Source organism: Schistocerca piceifrons, chromosome 2 (assembly GCF_021461385.2).
Source record: "Schistocerca piceifrons isolate TAMUIC-IGC-003096 chromosome 2, iqSchPice1.1, whole genome shotgun sequence".
NCBI classification, from domain to species: Eukaryota; Metazoa; Arthropoda; class Insecta; order Orthoptera; family Acrididae; genus Schistocerca; species Schistocerca piceifrons.
The window spans coordinates 260,493,386-260,516,871 of record NC_060139.1 but is presented as its reverse complement, the minus strand read 5'-3'; the positions used below and the strand labels follow the sequence as shown (position 1 = coordinate 260,516,871).

The window sequence follows — 23,486 nt, the reverse complement described above, 5'->3', positions numbered from 1 at the left end:
CTATAATGATACTGCAGCTGAAAAGTTACCTGTGCCTATAGCTACAACTGCATTTGGAAGGTGACCTGGCTGCCCCTAACCGTGGGATTTATACAACACGCAACATCGTCAAACACCATGTGCAGGATTTTCGTATTCTGTCGCTCGCTTTGTGAAAACTACTAGTCGTACAGAAAAAATGAACGTGTCCTTTTCGTAGGAAATTTAATGTACGAGGGTCACTCCAAAAGAAATGCACACTATTTTTGTAAAAATACAGTTTTCATTCTGCATGTGTGAAAGTTTTACAGTGTGTAGATACATCCTTCCCGCTTATTTTAAAACTTAGTTCAACCTGATCCCGTGAGTGGCGCCGTCACAGCATGTCGTCTGAAGCAACGTGTTGTCACAGAATTCCTGTGCTGTGAAAACGAGACAGTGGGAAACATCCACAAGAGGTTGAAAGAGGTGTATGGAGATGCTGCTGTCGATCGCAGTACAGTTAGTCGGTGGACAAGCAGGTTACGTGATGAAAGCGGGCACGGCAATATTGAGGATTGTCCTCGCAGCGGCAGGTCTCGTACTGCACACACTCCAGACAATGTGCAGAGAGTTAACGAATTGGTGACTACTGACAGACGCATCACAGTGAACGAATTGTCACGCTACGTTGGGATAGGGGAAGGAAGTGTTTGCAGAATACTGAAAGTGTTGGCGTTAAGAAAGGTTTGTGCCAGGTGGGTTCCCAGGATGTTGACAGTAGCTCGCAAAGAAAAAAGAAAAACGGTATGCAGCGAACTTTTGGAACAGTTCGAGAATTGTGGAGATGAATTTCTCGGGAGAATTGTCACAGGTGATGAATCATGGCTCCATCATTTTTCACCAGAGACGACGAGGCAATCAATGGAGTGGCATCATGCAAATTCACCCAAGGAAAAAAAAAAAAATTCAAAACCACACCTTCTGATGGAAAAGTTATGGCTACGGTGTTTTTCGATTCCGAAGGATTCTTGCTTGTGGACATCATGCCAAGTGTACCACCATAAATTTTGATGCATATGTGACGACACTGAAGAAACTCCAAGCTCGACTGAGCCGTGTTCGACCACATCGGCAAAAGCAGGATGTTTTGCTGTTGCACGACAATGTACAATGCATGGAAGCGATCACAAAATTCGGATGGACAACACTGAAACACCTACCTTACAGTCCTGACCTGGCTCCATGTGACTATCATCTCTTTGGGAAACTGAAAGACTCTCTTCGTGGAACAAGGTTTGAAGATGATGACTCCCTTGTGCACGCTGCCAAACAGTGACTGCAACAGGTTGGTCCAGAATTTTACCGTGCGGGTATACAGGCGCTGGTTCCAAGATGGCTAAGGCAGTTGTGAGGGATGGAAATTATGTGGAGAAATGAAAATATTGTTCCTAAAGGATGTACCTACACACTATCAAACTTTCAAACATGTGGAATAAAAGACGGATTAAAAAAAAACATAGTGTGCATTTCTTTTGGAGTGACCCTCGTAGTTAAATTTTGTACTATGGCTCTGAGCACTATGGGACTTAACTACTGAGGTCATCAGTCGCCTAGAACTTAGAACTACTTAAACCTAACTAACCTAAGGACATCACACACATCCATGCCCGAGGCAGGATTCGAACATGCGACCGTAGCAGCAGCGCGGTTCCAAACTGACGCGCTTAGAACCGCACGGTCACACCGGCCGGCTAAATTTTGTACTGATACGCTTTCGCTAGAGGCTGTAATTTACGAATTATTCAAGAATAACGTACAAAAGTGACCTTGAAACACTTTTTGTAGGATAACTGCAAAACCGTGGCATCAGCGAAAGCGTACCGCAGTATAAAATTTAACTACATTAAATTTCCTACAAATAATTCCTTTAAATTTTTCTGTAGGACCAACAGTTTGCGAATAGCGAGTGAGAGAATATGATGAAAATCTCTTGCACGATTTTTGCGTATATTGTGGGTTGCATTAAACCTATCGATAGGGGCAGTTGAATCGCCCTGTGTACTCCGAAAGCCACTTTGCATTGCGTGGCAGCACGCTCACGTACTATTTCATCTTATTCTAATGAATTATTGTGCAACGGCCTTGCCGCAGTGGATACACCGGTTCCCGCCTGATCACCGGAGTTAAGCACTGTCGGTTGTTGCCAGCAGTTGGATGGGTGACCATCTGGGCCGCCATGCACTGTTGCCATTTTTCGGGATGCATTCAGCCTCGTGATGCCAGTTGAGGAGCTACTCGATCCATTAGTAGCAGCTCCGGCCAAAGAAAACCATCATAACGACCGGGAGACTGGTGTGCTGACCACACGCCTCTCTTATCTCCATCCTCAGCTGAGGATGACACGGCGGTCGGATGGTCCCGATGGGCCAATTGTGGCCTGAAGACGGAGTGCTGCTGCTGATAATGAATTACTGAACGGTCTTTTCTACTGCAGATTCTCTAAATATACCCAAAATTCATTTGGGAGGACCCGACTGTCTTTCTTCCAAAGATTCCAATTTAAATTCCCCGAAAATTTCCTGTGGGCTATGCTGACATGTTACGATGCTAGTAGCGCGTCCGTGAACTCGCTCGGGTCTGCTCCATCTCTGCTTGATTAAGGCTTGTAAACAGTGAAACAGCACTTTAGAACTGGTCGTACTGGCGTCTTTTCAAATAAATGGTTCAAATGGATCTGAGCACTATGAGACTTAACTTCTAAGGTCATCAGTCGCCTAGAACTTAGAACTAATTAAATCCAACTAACCTAAGGACATTGATCACATCCATGCCCGAGGCAGGATTCGAACCTGCGACCGTAGCGGTCGCCCGGTTCCAGACTGTAGCGCCTAGAACCGCACGGCCACTCCGGCCGGTCTGGCGTCTTTTATGCGGGTTTATTTGCAAATGCATTGTATTTACCCAGATCCCTTCCAACAAATTTGAATGTTCCATTCGGCTTCCCTAAAATGGATTTTACCTTTTCATCCCATTTGATATTTTTCTTAGTATGACTTGTAAATATTTATATCATGTGACGTTTTCAGGTGCTTGGGATTACTCTTGCAAACGGTTGTTACCTTGTTCTTTGTCTTTTTTATAGGCATTATCTTACATTCCTCCACATGTAAACAGAGCTGTCCTCCACTACTACGAGTAGAAATTTTGTCCAAGCCTTTCCGCATTTTATCAAGATCTTCCGGAGAAGACACTTTCCTGAGGACAACAGTATCTTCAGCGAACAGTGGCAGTGATCCCATAGGATAAACTGTTGAGGGAGATTGAGAACGTTAGAGGTCCCATAACACCTCCTTGGGACGCTATGCTCGTGTGCACGCGGGCTCGTGTGTTTATGTAGACGGGTGAGAAATGAAAGCCAGACCAGCCTGCAGAGAGCCGGGGAAGAGCAGGTGTTTGGCCGCTCGTTACCGCAGCACGGGACGGCCCACCGCGGCCATTGTGGGGCTCCGGGCGGCCCCGGGCCATTACACGACAAGCGGCCCGCAATAACGGCCCTCTGCTGCCTGCCCTGCCTGCTGTTTGCCCGCTCTCCATTCCAGGCTGCGAGCTGCGAAAGCGGCCATAACTCGAAACGGGGCACGATGTTTGTGCAGCACCTGAAACCGTACGTGATAGAGACCGCACATGACGTCATTATATTGAAGTGAATATATAATCAACTGACTAAAGAAGACATCCATTTGCACGAGACATCTGATGTACTGTTCAGTTAATTTTTATCCAATCTCAATTTTAGTGTTCTTAGTCAAGGTTTCCTTATTACAGTCGTGACACTTTCTGCAATGCTTCTTTACAACGATGAACATGTGGAGGGAAATAATATTTCGTTCCGTAGGTAAAGTTGTTTCAGCAACACCGAAAAAGTGGTGAACAGACATTTTCCGAGAGTAAATCAGTGAAATTATAGGTTGAAGCTCAGAAGTGATATCATTACCGAGCAGATCCGAATTGCCGTCTGTTTCAGAGTACTTATTTGTGTCAAAATACTACGAACTGAATGATAAAGAGCTGCAAAACCTTCAGCCGGCCGCGGTGGACGAGCGGTTCTAAGCTCTTCAGTCCAGAACCGCGCAACTGCTACGGTCGCAGGTTCGAATCCTGCCTCGGGCATGGATGTGTGTGATTTCCTTAGGTTAGTTAGGTTTAAGTAGTTCTGAGTCTAGGGGACTGATGACCTCGGATGTTAAGTCCCATAGTGCTCAGAGCCATTTAAAACATTTTTGCAAAACCTTCAGATATCACATGCAACGTTTTGATATTCTCTCGCTCACTAGGCGCAAGCTATTATACTTACAGAAAAAATGAATAGGACTTTATTGTAGAAAATTTATTGTAGTTAAATTTTGTGTTGATATAAGTTTCGCTGGAGGCCACGGTTTTCGAGTTATTGAAGAAGAACACGTTTGAAGGCCACTTTTGTAAGTTTTTCTCGAATAATTCAAAAACTACAGCCTCTAGGGAAAACGTATCTCACTAAAAAAATATGACTATATTGAATTTCCTACAAAAAGCTTGTGTTTATTTTTCTGTAAGACTATTAGTTCGCGCGTAACAAGTAAGAGAATATGAACATTGCGTGGTTAGATTTGAAGGCATTACAGGCTGCATAAACCGTATGGGTAGGGGGAACTTAATCACCCTGTGTATCTATCTCGTCAAAATACGTTTGTCTTGAGATCCAGTACTCGTTGAACGACGAAGATTATGAGAGACAGTCTGTTGATACGTAACTCACTGCAACAGTTTTCTGTATAATCAATGTTTTATAATATTTGTGCCTCTTATATTGATATTGTTTCCATACCAGCGCCGGATTAAGCAAAAGTGATAAAACATTAAAACTTGCTTTGTCCGAGAATCTGACGTTCTGTAGAGGTACGGAATTATATAAATACTGTTTATAAAAGCGTATTAAAACAATTATATGTATTGGTGAGAAAGTGCCAAAAAACTAAATGCTTCCAGCGAAAGTTATATTTGGACACAATGAAGGCTTTCACGACCGGATGACATTGCTGCTGGTAAACCTTTCGGGGTATAAGTTAGTAGTCCATGAAACTCGTCTGTTCGTAACGTTTCGTCCACAACTGCACTGGATATTCTCGTGGTTTCAATCCGGATTGCATTAGCAAAGTACTGTGCTGCAGTAAACCTTTGAAAAGTAATTTAACGAAAGACGAGAGAAAGGTTCTTAGAGATTTAAATACTGATGAAGAGACAGTGATTCTCCTGATGATAAGGAGACTACTACAGTTCTTATGAATAAAGGGGATTATCGAAGCAAAACTTTGAATCGTTTAATTTCAAGACAGCACAAAAAACTTAAGAAAGATCCTACAACCGGCGTACTGAGGGAAACAAATAATCTGACAAAGTCATCTACTTCTGTTCAAAAAGAAAAGAAAAGAGCTTTATTGAAGACTGAAGCTTTACGTTCTAGATTTTATGGTCTACCCAGAATTCATAAAATTGATCTTGTGAGTGATATAATTTCACCCACGTACGGAATAGCAAGATATCTGGTAACTCAACTGCAGCCGTAGATTGAGATAATTGACTGATATATAAAAGACTCGCACTATTTTGTAGAGAGGATTGAAGGGCTAATTCTCTCTCCTGAAGATATTCTTGTAAGTTTCGACGTAGTCTCTCTCTTCACTATGATCCCAGTCAAGGATTACGATTTTTATAACGAATATTTTTCCAGGAGGTTTATTCAAATGGTTCAAATGGCTCTGAGCACTGTTGGACTTGACTTCTGAGGTCGTCAGTTCCCTAGAAGTTAGGACTACTTTAACCTAACTAACCTAAGGACATGACACACAACCATGCCCGAGGCAGGATTCGATCCTGCGACCGTAGCGGTCGCGCGGCTCCAAACTGTAGTGCCTGGAACCGCTCGGCCACCCCGGCCGGCTGAGAAGGATGTTTCTGTGGCTTGAATAGAAGCCATTGTTTGAAAATTTGCGTAATTTTATGAGAGTGGCGTGTCCCGGGGCCGGTGAGGAGATGCGGCGGCTGCGTGCAGCGTGCGGTGTGCGGCACGCGTGGGCTCACGTGATGCCATCCCCGCTGTAATCGATAGGCGCACACGGTCCGCCGGCGGCTACCTGCCGGACCCAGCTGCTTGCAGTCAAGTGTCGAGGGCTCGGCGGCGCAAGCTAACCGGCCACCGGCTAGGCGCAAGGACTCTGCGCTGGGCAGGAACGTAGAGCGCTGCTCTACATCTGCGTGTATACTACGCGATCTACGGTACCGAGTGTACAGGAAAGTACTTTGTGGCCTACTGTCAATTCCTACCTTGACTGCTCCATCCGCGACTCTGTATGGGCTGGAATTTCCATTACTTCGCTGCCACGGTTTCGTACGGGAAGTAATACGTTACTCACTCAGCTAGGAACGTCTGTCCCCCCACTGAGGTACAACTCCAATCTTTTAGTTGTCACAACCATTATCGTAAATCGCTGGACCGTGTGTGGTAGAGAACACGTTTTACTACGCAGTGCGTACAGGTACCTTCGTCTTCCACCTACGTTCGGCGCCTGCGAGAAAGTACTGTTTGTATTGTGACTGTACCTGACGGTTACTGCTAAGTAGTTGCTCTTCTAAACAGCATCCCATACGAGCAAGCCAGTTGAGACATTGCCTGATATTGCTCGTACCGTAGGTACTTGGGCTACGCGCAGCTCTGTTTAAAAAGAATAGCTCGATGTAGTCACAGCGTCGACGTTTGATTTCGTGCCCCGCAGCTAATTCTCTACAAATAATAAACTGTACCTGTGGTCCTGCAGTCAAATAGTGTATGCATTGACTAGAATTTGCGAATTAATGAATTACACAGAAATACAAAAGTTAATTTAATGTGAATTTTCAACTTCTCGCGGCGTAAAGAATAGTCCATTAAATTTCGGGCATGCAGCCGCGCAAATAGAATTTCCTCCACTGATATTTCGGCCGCGTATCGTCCTGCCATCTTCAGAGTCAGTCACAAGACTGACGACAAGATGCCAAGCGCGGCCTTATATGCTCCACTGCGGCGGTACTGCGCATGCGGGTCACAGGTGCTGGTCGGCGGCGAAGAAATACGCTTGCACATACGCTGCCTGTGAGCATCTCCGCCAGCACCGCCTCCTTCCCGTTACCCAGTGTGGCTTTCGGCCGTCCTTCTCTTCCGACGACCTTCTCCTTCACCTCACTCATCTCCTTTCCGAACAGCTTAATTCCCGTCGCTCCGCAATCTTCCTCTCCCTGGAACTCGAACGTGCCTATGACCGCGTATGGCATTCCGGTCTCCTCTTCAAGCTCCAAACCTTCGCCCTTCCCATTAACTACGTCCGTCTGATCGGCTCCTTTCTCTCCCGCCGTCCTTCCTATGTCACCATCCATAACACAGATTCCTACACCTTTTTCCCCTCTGCCGCTGTGCCCCAAGGCTCCGTCCTCTCCCCCCTTCTGTACCTTTTGTACACGGCGGACATGCCGCCGCCGTCCACCTTCTCCAGTTTGCCGATGACACCAACTTCCTTGCCCTTGCCCCCACCCTACAGCGCTCCCAACGCCTTCTCCAATCCCATCTTGACCGGTTCACCGCTTGGTGCAACCAGTGGTTGCTCAAGGTCAATCCCTCTAAAACCCAGGCGATCATTGTAGGCAAAACCACCCCTTCCTTCCGCCTCCTTGATTTCTACATCACCATCTATGGCCATCCTATCGCCCTCACTCCCACCCTTAAGTACCTTGGCGTCACCCTCGACCGTCGCCTCTCCTGGACTCCCCATCTCCAGACAATCCAAGCCAAGGCACGTTCCCGCCTCCATCTCCTCAAGCTCCTTTTCGGCCGCACGTGGGGTCTGGACGCCTCCACCATCCTCCACACCTATAAATCCCTCATCCGCCCTATCCTTTGTTATGCCCATCCAGCATGGATCTCCGCTCCCCCTACATTTTATAAATCCCTCCAAATCCTTGAACGCCATGCTCTCCGCCTCGCCTATCGCATCCGTCTCCCCTCCCCCACGCGGATCCTGTATGATCTCATCCCCTTCCCCCACCTCCTCCTTTTCCTTGAAAGGATACGGATCCTGTACACCTCCCGTAAACTCGACCCTCCTCACCCGCTCGTCTCCCCGATCCTCTCCCACCCCCGCCCGCTGCCGTGCCTGTATTCCCACATCCCACCCGGTCTCCATCTCTCAACCCTCCTTACCCTCTCCCAAGGTGGCTTCCGCCAGCTCCCCCTCCCTGATGATGTCCTCCTTCCCTGCATCTACCCCTCCTATCAACTTTGATCCTCACCCCCACCTCCTGCGTCCTATCCTTTAGGCACCCTCCCTCCCTCCCTTCCCTTCCCTTCTCTTTCCTTTCCCCCCTCCGTCCTCCCCTCTCCCCCGGGCTTCCCCTCCCCCTTCCTCCCTCCCCCTCTCTCCTTTGCCCATGGCATCTCTGCTCTCCCCTCTCCCATTCCCCTTCCCCTTCCTCCTCCTCCGCCTCCTCTCTTGGCAGGTCCCCAGACTCGTACACGCTCAGTGAACATTCGCGCGCCGGAGATCATCGCCGTCAGTGTTTCGTGTGTGTGCCTTCGTTTGTGTGTAGTGTTGTTCGCCGTCACGCCACCACCGTTCACGTGCCGTCGCCATCCTCCATGTTCTGTGCATCGTGTCGCCCAGTGTTAGTGATGTTTCTCGTCCAGCGTGAACGGCTCCATGTTTTTTCGATTTTTAGTGTCTACATTTTTTGCCCACCGTTTTTACTGTCTACTCTGTGCCACCTTTATGTACTACTTGTTGTCACACTCAAGGCTGAAGAGCGGCGTATTGTGCTGCTGACAGCCCGCCTTTGTATAAGGTGTTAAAATCACAATAAAGAAAAAAAAAAAAAACGCTGCCTGTGGCTAAGGCGTACAGACATTCGGGTCGCTTACCGATGTATGTTCGTCGGCGGTGATACCACGACGATTTCTCTGCAGTTTAATTACACCAAGAGCCGGATTCCACGCTTTGTCCAAGTTAAAACCATTATCTCTATTTATAAATTATTAGCTAATCTAATCTCTATAGCTTCCTTGAAGACAGATTCCCAAAAGGAAGAGGTGGATGTTAAAATCTTCACATCACTGTAATTCATGGAATGCCCTGTGTCAATGCAATGTTCGGCCACAGCTGACTTGTCTGGCTGTGATAAGCGTGTGTATCTTCGATGCTCCGCATATCTTTCATAAACGGTGCGTGTTGTTTGACCTATGTATGACTTCTCACAATTTCTGCAAGGAATCTGATACTCACCCACTTTACGAAGCAGCAAATCGCCATGTACATAGCCGAGTAAAGCTGTAATGTTCGTGGGGGGCCGGAAGATCACCTTCACACAGTGTTTCTCAAGAACACGGCCTATCTTCGAGCAAAGAGCACCCACATAGGGCAAAAAAAGCACTTGATCTGAAAGAATAATAAATAGAGATAATAGTTTAAATTTGGACAAAGCACGGAATCTGGCTCTTGGTGTAATTAAACTGCAGAGAAATCGTCGTGGTATCACCGCCGACGAACATACATCGGTAAGCGACTCGAATGTCTGTAAGCCTTAGCCACAGGCAGCGCATGTGTAAGCGTATTTCTTTGCCGCCGACCAGCATCTGTGACCCGCGGTGGAGCATATAAGGCCGCGCTTGGCATCTTGTCGTCAGTCTTGTGATTCACTCTGAGGATGGCCGGACGATACACGGCCGAAATATCAGTGGAGGAAATTCTATTTGCGCGGCTGCATGCCCGAAATTTAAAGGACCAAAAATTAATTGATTAATTAAATTACAAGGCTTCTATCCTAACGCCTTTAATTGATGTAGACGACAGAGAATTATGATGAGTAATGTTTATTCAAGAAGAGATTACTCAAATAAAGGGGGAGTGGTCCTACAATACTGACTTACCGTACAGACAAAAAAATACCCTTATCAGATGCAGTAAAGTTACGTTGAGAGCTTTGCGAAAATGTAGCAAAATCCACAAACTAAATAGTTCTCAAAGGTACGAAAAACCCAAGTCCATTTCGTAATCACAATAAAGGAAATATACATCAGCTCAACACAGTTCAGAGTTCAACATGATTATTCATAAATTAACGGACCTGATACAAAGAACAGTAACTCATACTCTGTCTATTCCCAGTTCCGTAAATCAAGCGGCAAAAGTTAGAGTCATGCAGTGGAGCACATTCAGAATTTCGAAATATAAAAGTACCTTAAAAAATTAAAGTATGGTAGCGCCCATTCACTGCCTAGAATCAATCACCTATATGTCCGAATAAAACAGGCAGGACTGTCTTCTTCCAGCACAATCGTAAAAGTGTGCAGAATCGGTACCTTGAGATCTTCACTCGAAAAGTCCCAATCTGCACTTGACTTTCATAGTGTTCCGCTACTGTCTGCTTTTCCATTGGCTGAGGGTCATCGCCACCAAAAATACATCTTCCTTAAGCTCTACAGATATGATTTGATTCAAGTTGACCACTTCCCAGGCTACACTAACATATTACAACAGTATTTAAATAAAGAAATGTCGTAAAAATTCTGTTGTACTCTCATCATTTACAATAAATGTAAGTAATAGTTAGTTTATAGTTAAATAATCCAGTATTTTTGCGCAAGTGTGCTCAGGATAAATGACAACAGATTGTCCTTAAGTATTGTTTTGGATCTCTTTTTAATTATGGTATTCGCTAACACATGCATTTGACCACTTTTAAATTAGTACAGGTTCTAATAGCACTTGCAATCACCATCTAAGTAAAATTACTGGCGAAATAGTAAACTGTTCATTAAAGAATGCACAGGTATGACAAAAAATGAGGTACTGATGCTGTGTTCATTTGCTGTACAAATCTAGAGATTATGATGTTCTGACAAACGTTTGCATAACAAAAGACATACAAAAGAGGTCATAAATGAATAAATAAAACATATACAGGTACACCGCTTTCAGGAATGATAGCTATAGTGCAACGCTATAATGTGAGATGTCGTTTGTTGAAATCGCCTTAGGCGATTAAAAGTTGTTAATTTGTAGATTTATTGTGCACATGTTTATTCGCTATGACGTATTAACTTCTGTAGTTTTAAAGATATTGAAATATTGCTGTGTCTCTGAAGTGCCTCATTTTTCTGAGGTCGCAGATGTATTCTGACATGAATATTTGACTAAATTATTATAGATCCTCAAAGAGCTGTAAGAAGCCATCTTTCAGCTTGTCTCAGACCCCGCCGTTGCTGGTCATTCCGCATTCTGCTTAGTGAGCGACCATTGTGGTCTACCCACATCCGGTCTTCGTCCCTGGCTGGCGTGGTGCGGCCGCTCCGGCCCGCCCAGAGCCCCTAGCCCCGCTGGCATCCACCTCGCCTCGTAGCAATTCTGGGCGGCCGATTAGCTCGCCTCCATACACGCAACGTTATTGTTTGCTGAGAAAACTGTTAATAGTCTTAAACTATGTTGGTCTTATCTTTTTAGTCTAGGTAGGTATAGTAGTACTATCTTAGGCTCATAGACTCTGTGCTAAAAACAGACTCTTGGAATTTTGTATAGGGACGAAACACTTTTTACAAAAGGCATTGTTTTTGGCCTTCAGTTTTATTTAATGGTGTTAGTTTTACACGCTATAGAGATATCGCTTTAGAAGCTGGGTAGCTTTATCTTTAGGCTGTTTACCTACGAAGTCGTCAGAGTGTAAAACTAACAGCAGTAAATACGGCTGAAAGATCAATGTTGAGCATCTGATGTCTTTGCTAATATGGAAGGAAGATGAAAGGTTTTAAATGCCGGCGCCTAGAGATGTTAGACTTTTTTTTTTTTTTTTTGCTTGGCCCGTTTCTCCCGCGAATACGCAGAGGCGGCATGGTTAATCGGATGTGGCAATGTTAGTTGAAGGGGTGGCCGGATGCCCTTCCTGCCGCCACCTCGTACCCCCCAGGAAGGAATCAGTGTACCCCAACTGTCTGTGTCTAGTGTAATCCATGGAATAGTGCGAAAGTGTTCAGATGTCTGCGAGCCGTGTAACTGAGGCGGGACGTGGGGAACAGGCCGGTATTCACCTAGGGGGATGTGGAAAACCGCCTAAAAACCACATCCACGCTGGCCGACATACCGGGCCTCGTCGTTAATCCCCCGGGCGGATTCGATCCGGGGCCGGCGCGCCGTCCCGAGTCCAGGAAGCAGCGCGTTAGCGCTCTCGGCTAACCTGGCGGGTGGATGTTAGGCGTATTTCATCCTCGCAACTTAAGATTTTTGCTTGCGTTTATAAGCATTATCCGCAAGTCAGTCAACCATTCCAGCTGCCATCCTATTTACACGCAGAACTTGACATTGGACTAAAGCACAGCTACAGATTTACTTTCGCTTAGCGCCAGTTGTCAGAGGTTGCTTCGGAAGAGCTCTCTCCGCCTCTCGTTCGCTGCTACACTTCGTGCTGCCGGACAGGGCTTCAGCGCGCTAATTTGCTTCGCTCAGCAGGTACGTGCGATGCAGGCGCAGGTAATGGCGTCAGCCCTGGCCTGCTGTCGTCATAATCGCGTTGGCCGCTGTCCACGGCCAGGCTAGGTGCCTGACCGTCTTTACCGGCTATAATGATAAACGGGTATTCATTGGACAAATATATTATACTAGAACTGACATGTGATTACATTTTCACGCAATTTGGGTGCATAGATCCTGAGAAATCAGAACACAGAACAACCACCTCTGGCCGTAATAACGGCCTTGATACGCCTGGGCATTGAGCCAATCAGAGTTTGGATGGCATGTACAGGTACAGCTACCCATGCAGCTTCAACACGATACCACAGTTCATCAAGAGTAGTGACTGGCGTATTGTGACGAGCCAGTTGTTCGGCCACCATTGACCAGACTTTTTCAATTGGTGAGAGATCTGGAGAATGTGCTCGCCAGGGCAGGAGTCGAACATTTTCTGTATCCAGAAAAGCCCGTACAGGAGCTGTAACATGCGGTCGTGCATTATCCTGCTGAAATGTAGGGTTTCGCAGGGATCGAATGAAGGGTAGAGCCACAGGTCGTAACACATCTGAAATGTATCGTCCACTGTTCAAAGTGCCGTCAATGCGAACAAGAGGTGACTGAGACGTGTAAACAATGGTACCCCATGCCGTCACGGCGGGTGATATGCCAGTATCGCGATGACGATTACACGCTTCCAATGTGCGTTCATCGTGATGTCGCCAAACACGGATGCGACCATCATGATGCTGTAAACAGAACCTGGATTCATCCGAAAAAATGAAGTTTTGCCATTCGTGTACCCACGTTCGTCGTTGAGTACACCATTGCAGGCGCTCCTGTCTGTGATGCAGCGTCAAGGGTAAGCGCAGCCATGGTCTCCGAGCTGATAGTTCATGCTGCTGCAAACATCGTCGAACTGTTCGTGCAGATGGTTGTTGTCTTGCAAACGTCCCCATGTGTTGACACAGGGACTGAGACGTGGCTGCACGATCCGTTACAGCCACGCGGATAAGATGCCTGTCATCTCGACTGCTAGTGATACGAGGCCGTTGGGATCCAGCACGGCGTTCCGTATTACCGTACTGAACCCACCGATTCCATTTTCTGCTAACAGTCATTGGACCTCGAACAACGCGAGCAGCAATGTCGCGATACGACAAACCGCAATCGCGATAGGCTACAATCCGACCTTTGTCAAAGTCGGAAACGTGATGATACGCATTTCTCCTCCTTACAGGAGGCATCACAACAACGTTTCACCAGGCAACGCCGGTCAACTGCTGTTCGTGAATGAGAAATCGGTTGGAAACTTTCCTCGTGTCAGCACGTTGCAGGTGTCGCCACTAGCACCAACCTTGTGTGAATGCTCTGAAAAGCTAATCATTTGGATATCACAGCATCTTCTTCCTGTCGGTTAAATTTCGCGTCTGTAGCACGTCATCTTCGTGGTGTAGCAATTTTAATGGCCAGTAGTGTACTTGTTTATGTCGAGCGCCACCTGGTAGTAGCGACGCTGGTACAGATAAATATTGTCGGAGGAACGCTACAGCTTGCCACTGTGCACATCTGTCAGTTAAAACATTTCTTCTCCCGTCAGCTTGGAACTCTACCTATTTGATTGTGAAGCTGTTTGTTTCCATTATCTCGTAAGCAGCGCTCGTGAATATTTGATGCGTATCCGCCGTGACGTCGTCATACTGCCGGCGTCAAAGTTGTTGATTAAAGCGGCGGTGCCGTGCATCTCCTTATTGCAGGTAGGCAGGCAGCTAGGTTGGTAATTAGCGCTCGGTTAGCAGGGCCTCATTTCACAGCTATTGCACGGGGTGGAGCCTGGCACGCAAACCAGGCCTGCGCCAGAGGCGCTGCTGCCACAGGGTGGGGTAGCGTGTCAGTAGGTATTCCGCTTAAGCTTATCCATTACGGATATTTTAGAATCCGTGGCTGTTAATTAAATGTAAATAAGTCACATAAAACTGCAACCAATACCACTTTTTGAATAATTATGTTTTATTCCATGAAGCTGTTTTCGAACCTTTTCAGGTTTATCTTCAGATTGTTCCTAGAAGTTGCATCATTATTTCTAGCAGAACCCGGCATTATGCTAGAAATAATGATCTAACTTCCAGAAACCATCTGAAGATGAACGTGGAAAGGTTCGAAAACTGCTTTATGAAATAAAACATAATTATTAAAGAAAGTGACTGGTTGCAGTTTTACGTAAGTTATTTACAGATACGAGGTGCGACAATAAACTAATGAGACTGATGTGAGAAAAAAAAAAAAACGTTGCCTACCGTGTTAGTCAAGTTTAGTTTTGTCACCTTCGAAGTAGTTCCCTTCTGATTGCACACACTTTTTCCAGTGCTTCTGCCATTGATGGTAACATTTCTGGAACTCATCTTCTGTAATATCCTCCAAGACCCTCGTCACAGCTTTTCGGACGTCTTGTGTTGTTTGAAAATGGTGTCCCTTGACCGCCGTTTTGACTCTTGGAAATAAAAAAAAGTTGCACAGAGCGATATCAGGTGAATAAGGTGGCTGTGGTAGTCCTGAAGTTTGTTTTGAGGTTAAAAATTGCTGTACTGACAGAGCAGTACGGGATGGCGCATTATCGTGATGCAGAATCCACTTATCAGCATTGTTGGCACGGTCACGAAGAACTCTTTTACGAAGTCTTTCTAAAATTTCTTTTTAGTAATATTGGTTAACTGTTTGTCCAGGAGGCACCCACTCTTTATGAACAATTCCCTTGGAACCAAAGCAGCACACAAGCATGCATTTCACTTTTGACTTTGACATGCGAGCTCTTTTTGGTCTGGGTGATCCCTTTGAGCACCATTGCGAACTTTGGCGTTTTGTCTCTGGATCGTACGGAGAAAACCAACTTTCATCACCAGTGATAACACGGCTCAACAATTCTGGATTGATTTCCGTTTGCTCTAAAAGATCGGCTGCCACATTTTTCCATGTTTCTCGCTGTTGTGGTGTGAGATTTTTGGGGACCATTTTTACACAAATCTTTCTTATATCAAGGTCTTCAGTTATTACTAGACGAACCGTTTCTCGATTGATGTTCAGTTCTCCTGCAATCATTTTCATGTATAATCTTCGATCAGATCATACGAGTTCACGCACCCTGGCCAAGTTGACATCCGTCCGTGAGGTTCATGGTCGTCCACTGCGGTCTTCATCTTCAACATTCGTTCTGCCTTCACTAAACATTTTATGCCAACGAAAAACTTGAGCTCTTGACATAACCTCCTCTCCAAAAGCCTTCTAAAGCTTACCGTAAGTTGTCGTCGCCTTTTCACCAAATTTAACGCAAAAAGAATTGGTATACCGTTGCGGGATATTATACGGTTCCATTTCCGTGACGAGAGACACAAACACATGTTAACTTACTACAGTACAACTCACGGCTGAGCAGTTGCATCGATGTGCTGCTTGGACTAGAATCAGCTTATAGACCAAGGTCAAAGATATTGCGCCTATGCAAGCCTGCAAGGTTGCCACATCTTGCAAAGAAAATCATTCTCATTACTTTATTGTCGCAGCTCGTACACCGCTGCTCTGTACCAGCAGATGTCGCACAATTTCAGTCACACAGTACAATTTTTTTGGTACAACAGAAAGCACAGAAACTTAAGATAGATTAATGCCTTCTGTTTCTGTCAGAATTTATTGATTAATTTGCCTACAGAAAACTTTTTGAAATTTTCGTATTACGTGCAGTTTACAGAGATTAAAAACAGTAAGAACAAAGCCGAAACACTTAAAATCTATTGTTATCTTTTGAGCTCACCGGAACAGAACCTCCAAATTCATAATAGTAAATTCTTTATATAACTGCCTCGGTCTTTAGTAGAACGTGAGGGGAATTTGTTGTTGAATGGGATGAATGTGAAATAAGCATTTGGGAAGGTCTGTTGGCCAAAGTGAAAGGAATGTTATTAACTTTGATGTGGAGACGAGGAAAAAATTTTTTCATTTACAGGTAGGAAAACAAATGAATTAACGCGATACATAATTCTGTCCACACAAGAAATATAAAATTAGGTCTCAGAAATAGCGTTAATACAATTTTACCATAATTAAGTAGAAGTGACTCCTATTAAACGTCATGTAGTTGACAAAACATTTTAGTCCTCGTTAAAACGCAGGAAAACTCTTAGAAACCTGATCTCCCTTTCCCGTTTAGGAACGAAATAGTATTGTCAATTCTCAATGTGTCACGTGAACTGATACAAATGGAGCAGAAAGTCTGTTTTCTGCCTTTCGTCAGAGAGAACATTTACCATCTTTACCTATAGCCTACCGTACGGGAATTACCCTTCTGTAATGCACTGTCGGTAACTCCGAACGTGCTGGCCGGCTCGGCTGCTGTTATGAGGAAAGCGTACCATACACTGCGTTTAACTGGCGGAACTCATAGAATATGCAAAAACTGTGCTAAAGAGACTCGTCCGTTCTCTTCTGGAGTAGTGCTGCGCGATATCGGATCCTTACCAGATTGGATGACGGAAGACATAGAAAAAGTCAAAAGAAGTGAGGCGTGTCTTGTGTTAACAGCGGCGCGTGATCTAGGAAATTAGTTAACAAGGTGTAAAATAATGACGAAGTAGCATCCAAATGTTAATTTCTAGTAGTTTCAGGTAAGAAGCGACTTAGCTACTGATTATAGGGGCTGAAATGTGATTTATTCAGTAACTGAACATTTTCAGCGACCTATAGGTATATACAGAAATGGATGTATGTAAGAGTATTTCTTGTACAGCTTAGCTACGGTACGCCAGGAGCAGTTTCAGCAAAACATGGCACACATACGTCATACTATCTAGGAAAAATTAATGTGGAAATCAGACATCCGTCGCACCGCTAATAGTGGGGGTGGGGATGGGAAAGAAGTAATCTCAGCTATCCGATATTTGTGGTGAACAGATAGTTTTCGGTGTTGCTAGGATGACTAGTGTAGTGCAGACGACATTCGCTCCAGGCAGTGTGAGTGAGGGTGGAAAGTGGTTCATTTGTAGATATAATGGAAAAGAACTGATTCGGTTGTTTTAAGTTTACTTGCGTTCACATTCCTGTCGTATTTTACAAATGACAACTTTTTCGCTTGGAATGTTGTCAAATGCATTTCCTTATTTTCTGTCGCTATTTCTGCTGTTGACCTATACTCAAGTGAGAGCAATATGGAATTGACAAAGCATATTAATTTCTCATAAGAGGACGTGGTCTTCTTGTCAGAGATGTTTACATACTTCATGTGCATAATAGAATAGGATTTCTCGTCGTTTACATAAAACGACGTTGCATTTCATGTAATAATTCCTTGTGGCACTCATTTTTGCTACTGTGCGCACAGAACGTGTGACACTTGATAATATTTCGAAAAGAACTGAAATTAGTGTCGAATCCTTAATTTTAGGGAACCACAGGCTGACTGGTCACGGTTCTGGCGACACATCGCCCCTAGGGCTGTATCGGGTGAAACTACTGGAAGGGGTTGAAATGAAATAATCTAAAAGGAAGAATGTTAGTGCGCAACTCATAAGTATTCGATGTTGGCAGGCCAACTGGTGACAGTCGTGATGACACGTGTCACATAGCGGCTGGTGTGGCTGTTGGAGTCTGAAGGGAGGGTAACGTCTGAAGCACGATTGTGGAATTCGTGGACCACACACTGCGGGCAAAATCACGGGTCTCGTTGCTGTCTGCTGAATCAGTGTGGGTGTCGTGGGGGCTGTTCGGTTGGCGGAGGGGCAGCGGGGGCGGTGCTTGTCGTGATTTCCCGTGGCGCGGCGCGCCCTGGGGAGGCGCAGACGCTGCTCTCACTGCGACAGACGCGGAAGCTGTGGCGTCAACATCTAAGCCGTGTTATCCACAACTGACCTTCTGTAGAGTCATAATAATAATCAGTACACGTGTACAGTAAATGATGGTTTGTCCGCGCGTGCCGCCTATAACCCTATAACGCATGACCGCAGCCCCAAAGGAGTTTACATGATGCGGTAACTGTCCATCCGCCATCCCCAACGAAGGTTTTGGCTTTGAACTGCGGAGGTCGGGTTCGGAGAAATGGGTGTCAAAGGGAGCATCCCATCAGTGGAGATCTAATAGAAAGTTGCTGAATCAGCTGAGAATCGAATGCTAAAGTGGGTAAGACTGGCCAGAATGTTCGTGAATGTTTTAGAATGTTCTAGAACGTCATAGAACTTTCCCGAAACTTAGAGAAACTTCGAGAGTGTTTTAGAATGTTCTGGAAATTTCCGCAATTCTCAGGGAGGTTTTATAATGTTACGGGATGTTCGAGAGTGTTCGCGAATGCTATATATCTCGTTGTGGAGGAATCCCTGTGTGTTCCTAACGTTTGCGAATGTTCTGGAATATTTTAGAATGTTCTGGAATCTTCTAGAAAGTTCCAGAGTTTCTGTAACGTTCTCGAATATTTCTGAATGTTTTGGAACGTTCTCGAATGATTTGAATTGTTCTCGATGTTCTGTGAAGGAACGAATAAATGAGCTACAGAGCACTTGATTTCAAATTAGGGCGTTGTAGAATACTTAAGTGGATTTAAGAGTGATTAAGAGCATTTTTGAGCAATAGATAAGAGCATTTTTGAGCGTGAAAACTTATGTCAGTAAGGAAAGTGGGCCTTTTTCGGCTAATAATAATAACAGGATTTGCATTCTTGAGGAAGGTGGTACAGATCTCCGTCCCACCATTGATACTTGCGCTTTCCGTTGATTTCTTGGACCAGTTAAGACGCATATTGGGATGGTTCCCTGGGAAAAGACACTCTGCTTCCCTTCCCTATCCCTGCCCAATCCGAGCTTGCGCTCTATATCTAGTGACCTCGTACTCAACATAAAACTAAAAGCTAATCTTCTTTCGGTTCCTTGCTACCTGTTCCAGCACATTGGCCCTACCTTTTCTCGGTCACCATACAACTTTAGTTCCCTCTAGTTGCAATGCGAGGGATACATTTGGCGGGTTGGTTTTCTATTCTTGGCTTGGCTTTTGCTTATCCAAAATGATTACCATACAAAAGAGTGGAACTTGGCCACTATTTTCAATACTATTAATACAGTTTATCTCGACATTAATTATCTTATAATTTTACCACTGTTCTTTACCAAAATAAGATCGTGCGAGATATTTTAGAATTCCCAAACAGTTTAAGGCCTTCCGAACTGGAAACCGATATTACAGACCAAAGAATTTTCTTCCAAACCGAGATTGCCTAAGCACAACAGTATGTCGTCTGTCATTTTCTGTTATGGCTCCTATTGCAAACACTAGAGTCGGTAATGTGCATCTTCAAATTTCATATTTTCGTTGTGTACTTGTAAGGTGTCAGGCAAATCCAACACCTTCCATGAAAACCCTGACATGATAGGCAAATCCAGTAGTATGTCACATAGCTCCGAATAAATCGTGACATTAAATTAACCAAAGTAATACGAGTAACGAGTCAGCAAATGGAATACCACAGACTAACACAAGAATGCCTAAATGCATGTCATACCTTCCCACCGTGACACAGACGCAGTTCCGAGGGGAGAAACGAGAACAGAAGCCGAGAGCAGAACCGTGTTAAGCTAGAAGGCCCTACGATAAGGGACGGACACTCACGTCTCCAGCTTACCGCCAGGACCACCCCCTGCCCATGTTAAAAGCTAGAGCACTCCAGAAGAACAGTATAGATCTTACGATAACACTAAAAGGGCCACACCAGCTGCAAGTTTTAGCGTGAGACTTTTTCGCGTCTCTGTTACGTTGCAAACGTTAAAAACATTGCCCCACCACGAAAAGTAACCGCCAGGACCACCCCCCAGCTCATGTTAAAAGATAGAGCCCTCCAGAAGAACAGTATAGATCTTACGATAACACTAAAAGGACCACACCAGCTGCAAGTATTAGCGTGAGACTTTTTCTCGTCTCTGTTACGTTGCAAACGTTAAAAACATTGCCCCACCACGAAAAGTAACCGCCAGGACCACCCCCCAGCTCATGTTAAAAGATAGAGCCCTCCAGAAGAACGGTATAGATCTTACGATAACACTAAAAGGACCACACCAGCTGCAAGTTTCAGCGTGAGACTTTTTCGCGTCTCTGTTACGTTGCAAACTGTAAAAACGTTGCCCCACCACGAAAAGCATAGCGTTTCTCATTGGATAGACAGAATTTTTGTAGGCGGAGCTTAAGGTTAACATTGAGGCCCTGTTGGGTCAGATGAAAACACAGCCAGATAGTTTTTTTTACACCAACTTCGGTAAATTGTAGTAAGGAGAAGTTAGGAGAGAGTTGCTTCCGACACGGCGCGCTGTATGGAGCTGCGCCGGCCGCCGCCCCCTGACGAACACCGACAAGGTAATGAACGCACGCGATGCCACATTTTTAAGCGCATAAGGCTTCACTCAGAACTGCAGAAGTCTCATCTGTTACATCCCCTTTTTACGTAATACTAGTGTCGATCGTCAATTAAAGTTCATGGTATTCACATTTGCTACATAAGTTAAAATCTGAAACGTTATGATTTTTCTATTATATAATTATTGAGAAGCCACATCAGCCACTGTAATTTACGACAAGTTAGATAAGTAATTAAAGATAATTGAGGGTCACTGTAGACCATTTTGATAGTTTTCTCTTTTGTGAAACCTAATTTAAACCTAGATTATAGATGTGATATGGCGTAGGTCATCCTTCGATCCATTGTAGAACTTGGAAACCCATTCAGGGAATATTCGTTCACACTTTTGTTGAACGCAGTTGGTTTTTATCATCCTGTATTAAAACATTTCCTTTTATCAATAGTGCAACTTATAAACAATGTTTTGTGAGTAGAATAAAATTTCCAATGGTAAACTTAACTGCTTTTTCGACGTTATTTTACCAGGTAACTAAAAATAGGAAAGCCTTGAACCCCTTCCACTAAATTTAGTTAGTATTAAGATTCTTTTACAGGGAGTGCAGTGGAGCTGACGCTGAAATCATTAAGTATTTGGTTATATCATCGCTAGTTTCACTGAACTCTTCTGGACTCTACATGTCATGTGTGGTCTGGCGTCTCCTAACCAGCAACAGGTCCCAGGTTCAAACTAGTCAACTCCCTAAAAAAACACGCTCAGAGTGTCGTTGCGCGAAAGTGGTAGGGAGACACGACATAGAACAACAGACACCACGCAGAATGTTAGATACTCACTGATCAGTACCACAGAAAGTTTATTTATTTAACTGAAATTGAGCGATTTATTTTCGGAATGAGCTGACAGACTGCCAGGCAATAGCCAATGGACTAGAGAAATAAGTTACTTACACACACCAACACACACACACACACACACACACACACACACACACACACACAGAGAGAGAGAGAGAGAGAGAGAGAGATTAAGATTGAAGCCACAGTACATACAGTCTAATAGATGTTATTTTCCCTGTGTACGAGTAGGAAAAACAAACCCGTAATGTTCGGATACAGCATTAGTAGTGTCCTGCTTGACACAGTCACGTCGTTTAAGTATCCGGGCGTAACGTTGCAATGCGACATGAAGTGGAACGAGCACGTGAGGATTGTGATAACTAAGACGAATTGTTGTCTTCGGTTTATTGGGAGTATTCTAGGAAAGTGCGGTTCATCTGTAATGGAGGCCGCATATACGACTTTAGTGCGACCTGTTCTTGAGTACTTCTCGAGTGTTTTGGATCCGTACCAGGTGGATTAAAGGAAGACATCGAAGCAGAACAGAGGCGAGCTTCTAGATCTGTTACTAGTAGGTTCGAACAACACATAAGTGTTACAAAGATGCTTTGGGAATTCTGATGGGAAGCCCTGGGGGGGAAGTCGACGTTCTTTTCGAAAACACTATTGAGAAAATTTAGAAAAACAACATTTAAATCTAACTGCCGAACTACTCTACTGCCATCAAAATAAACTGCGCGCAAGGACTACGAAGATAAGATACGAGAAATTAGGAGTATCGATGTAGATGTAAATGTACGTCATAGCTTTAGATCAGCAAACTCATAATGGGAGGGCGTGTGAGGGGCTGAGTGTGTAGGGTCCAGCGGTTACCCTGTTATTCTTGTAGTCTCTTTAAGAGTTCCACTCTCTCCCAGTGTTGTGACCACGTGTTTCAACGTTTGCAAGCTGGATTTCCCTCCATCAGCGGAGGCTGCACGGTACAGCCTAAACGCCAGGCGGAGAGAGTCTTCCGGCGAGTTCTAGCACGAGTCCGAAAGAAGAGATACAATCTTCATACAGTTAAGGCTAACCGGCCATTGACCTTCTTCTTCTGTGCTGGATGCACACGCATTGCCCGAACTCTTACGGGAGTCGGTAAGGTTGTCTGCCACGAGTAATGAGTGTAATGGGCAGGGGCACTACGAATGTAGTGTGTGGACATGAAGTTGGGAATGTGGGTCTCACGGGGAGCGTGCAAGGGATAAATCCCTGCAGTCGCACTATCCTCTGTGCCCTCGGTGGCTCAGATGGATAGAGCGTCTGCCCTGTAAGCAGGAGATCCCGGGTTCGAGTCCCGGTCAGAGGCACAAATTTTCAACTGTCCCCGTTGATGTATATCAACGCCTGTCGACAGCTTAGGGTCTTGATTTAATTATCATTTCCTACTAGAGCGGAAACTACGCTTCACGCCAAGCATAACGTAGAACAACGTTCTTTTCACGAAACACTTTTGAGAAAATTTAGAGAGCCGGCGTTAAAAGCTGACAGCAGGACGATTCTACTGCCCCCAACGTACTTTTATAGCAAGGACCACGAAGATAAGAGAAATTTGTGCTCGTATGGATGCATATATAAGCCATTTTTCCCAAACTGTTTGCGAATGGAATAGGAAAGGGAATCACTGGTAGTGGTACAACGTACCCTCCGCTGTTCACCGCACGGAGACTTGTGGATTATTGATGTAGATTGATATGTACATGAAATAGATCAGA

The 23,486-nt window shown here is 44.9% G+C and overlaps 1 protein-coding gene and 1 non-coding gene across 2 annotated transcripts in view; one reads left to right on the top strand and one right to left on the bottom strand.

Moving 5' to 3' along the window:
- The window catches only part of LOC124776932 (ryanodine receptor), a 694,095-nt gene that overhangs the window by 557,176 nt on the left and 113,433 nt on the right, over window positions 1-23,486 (bottom strand). The gene's annotated exons all lie outside the window — the stretch shown is intronic.
- Trnat-ugu lies at window positions 23,006-23,081 on the top strand. The gene has a single exon. It is a non-coding gene; the product is annotated as a tRNA-Thr (tRNA).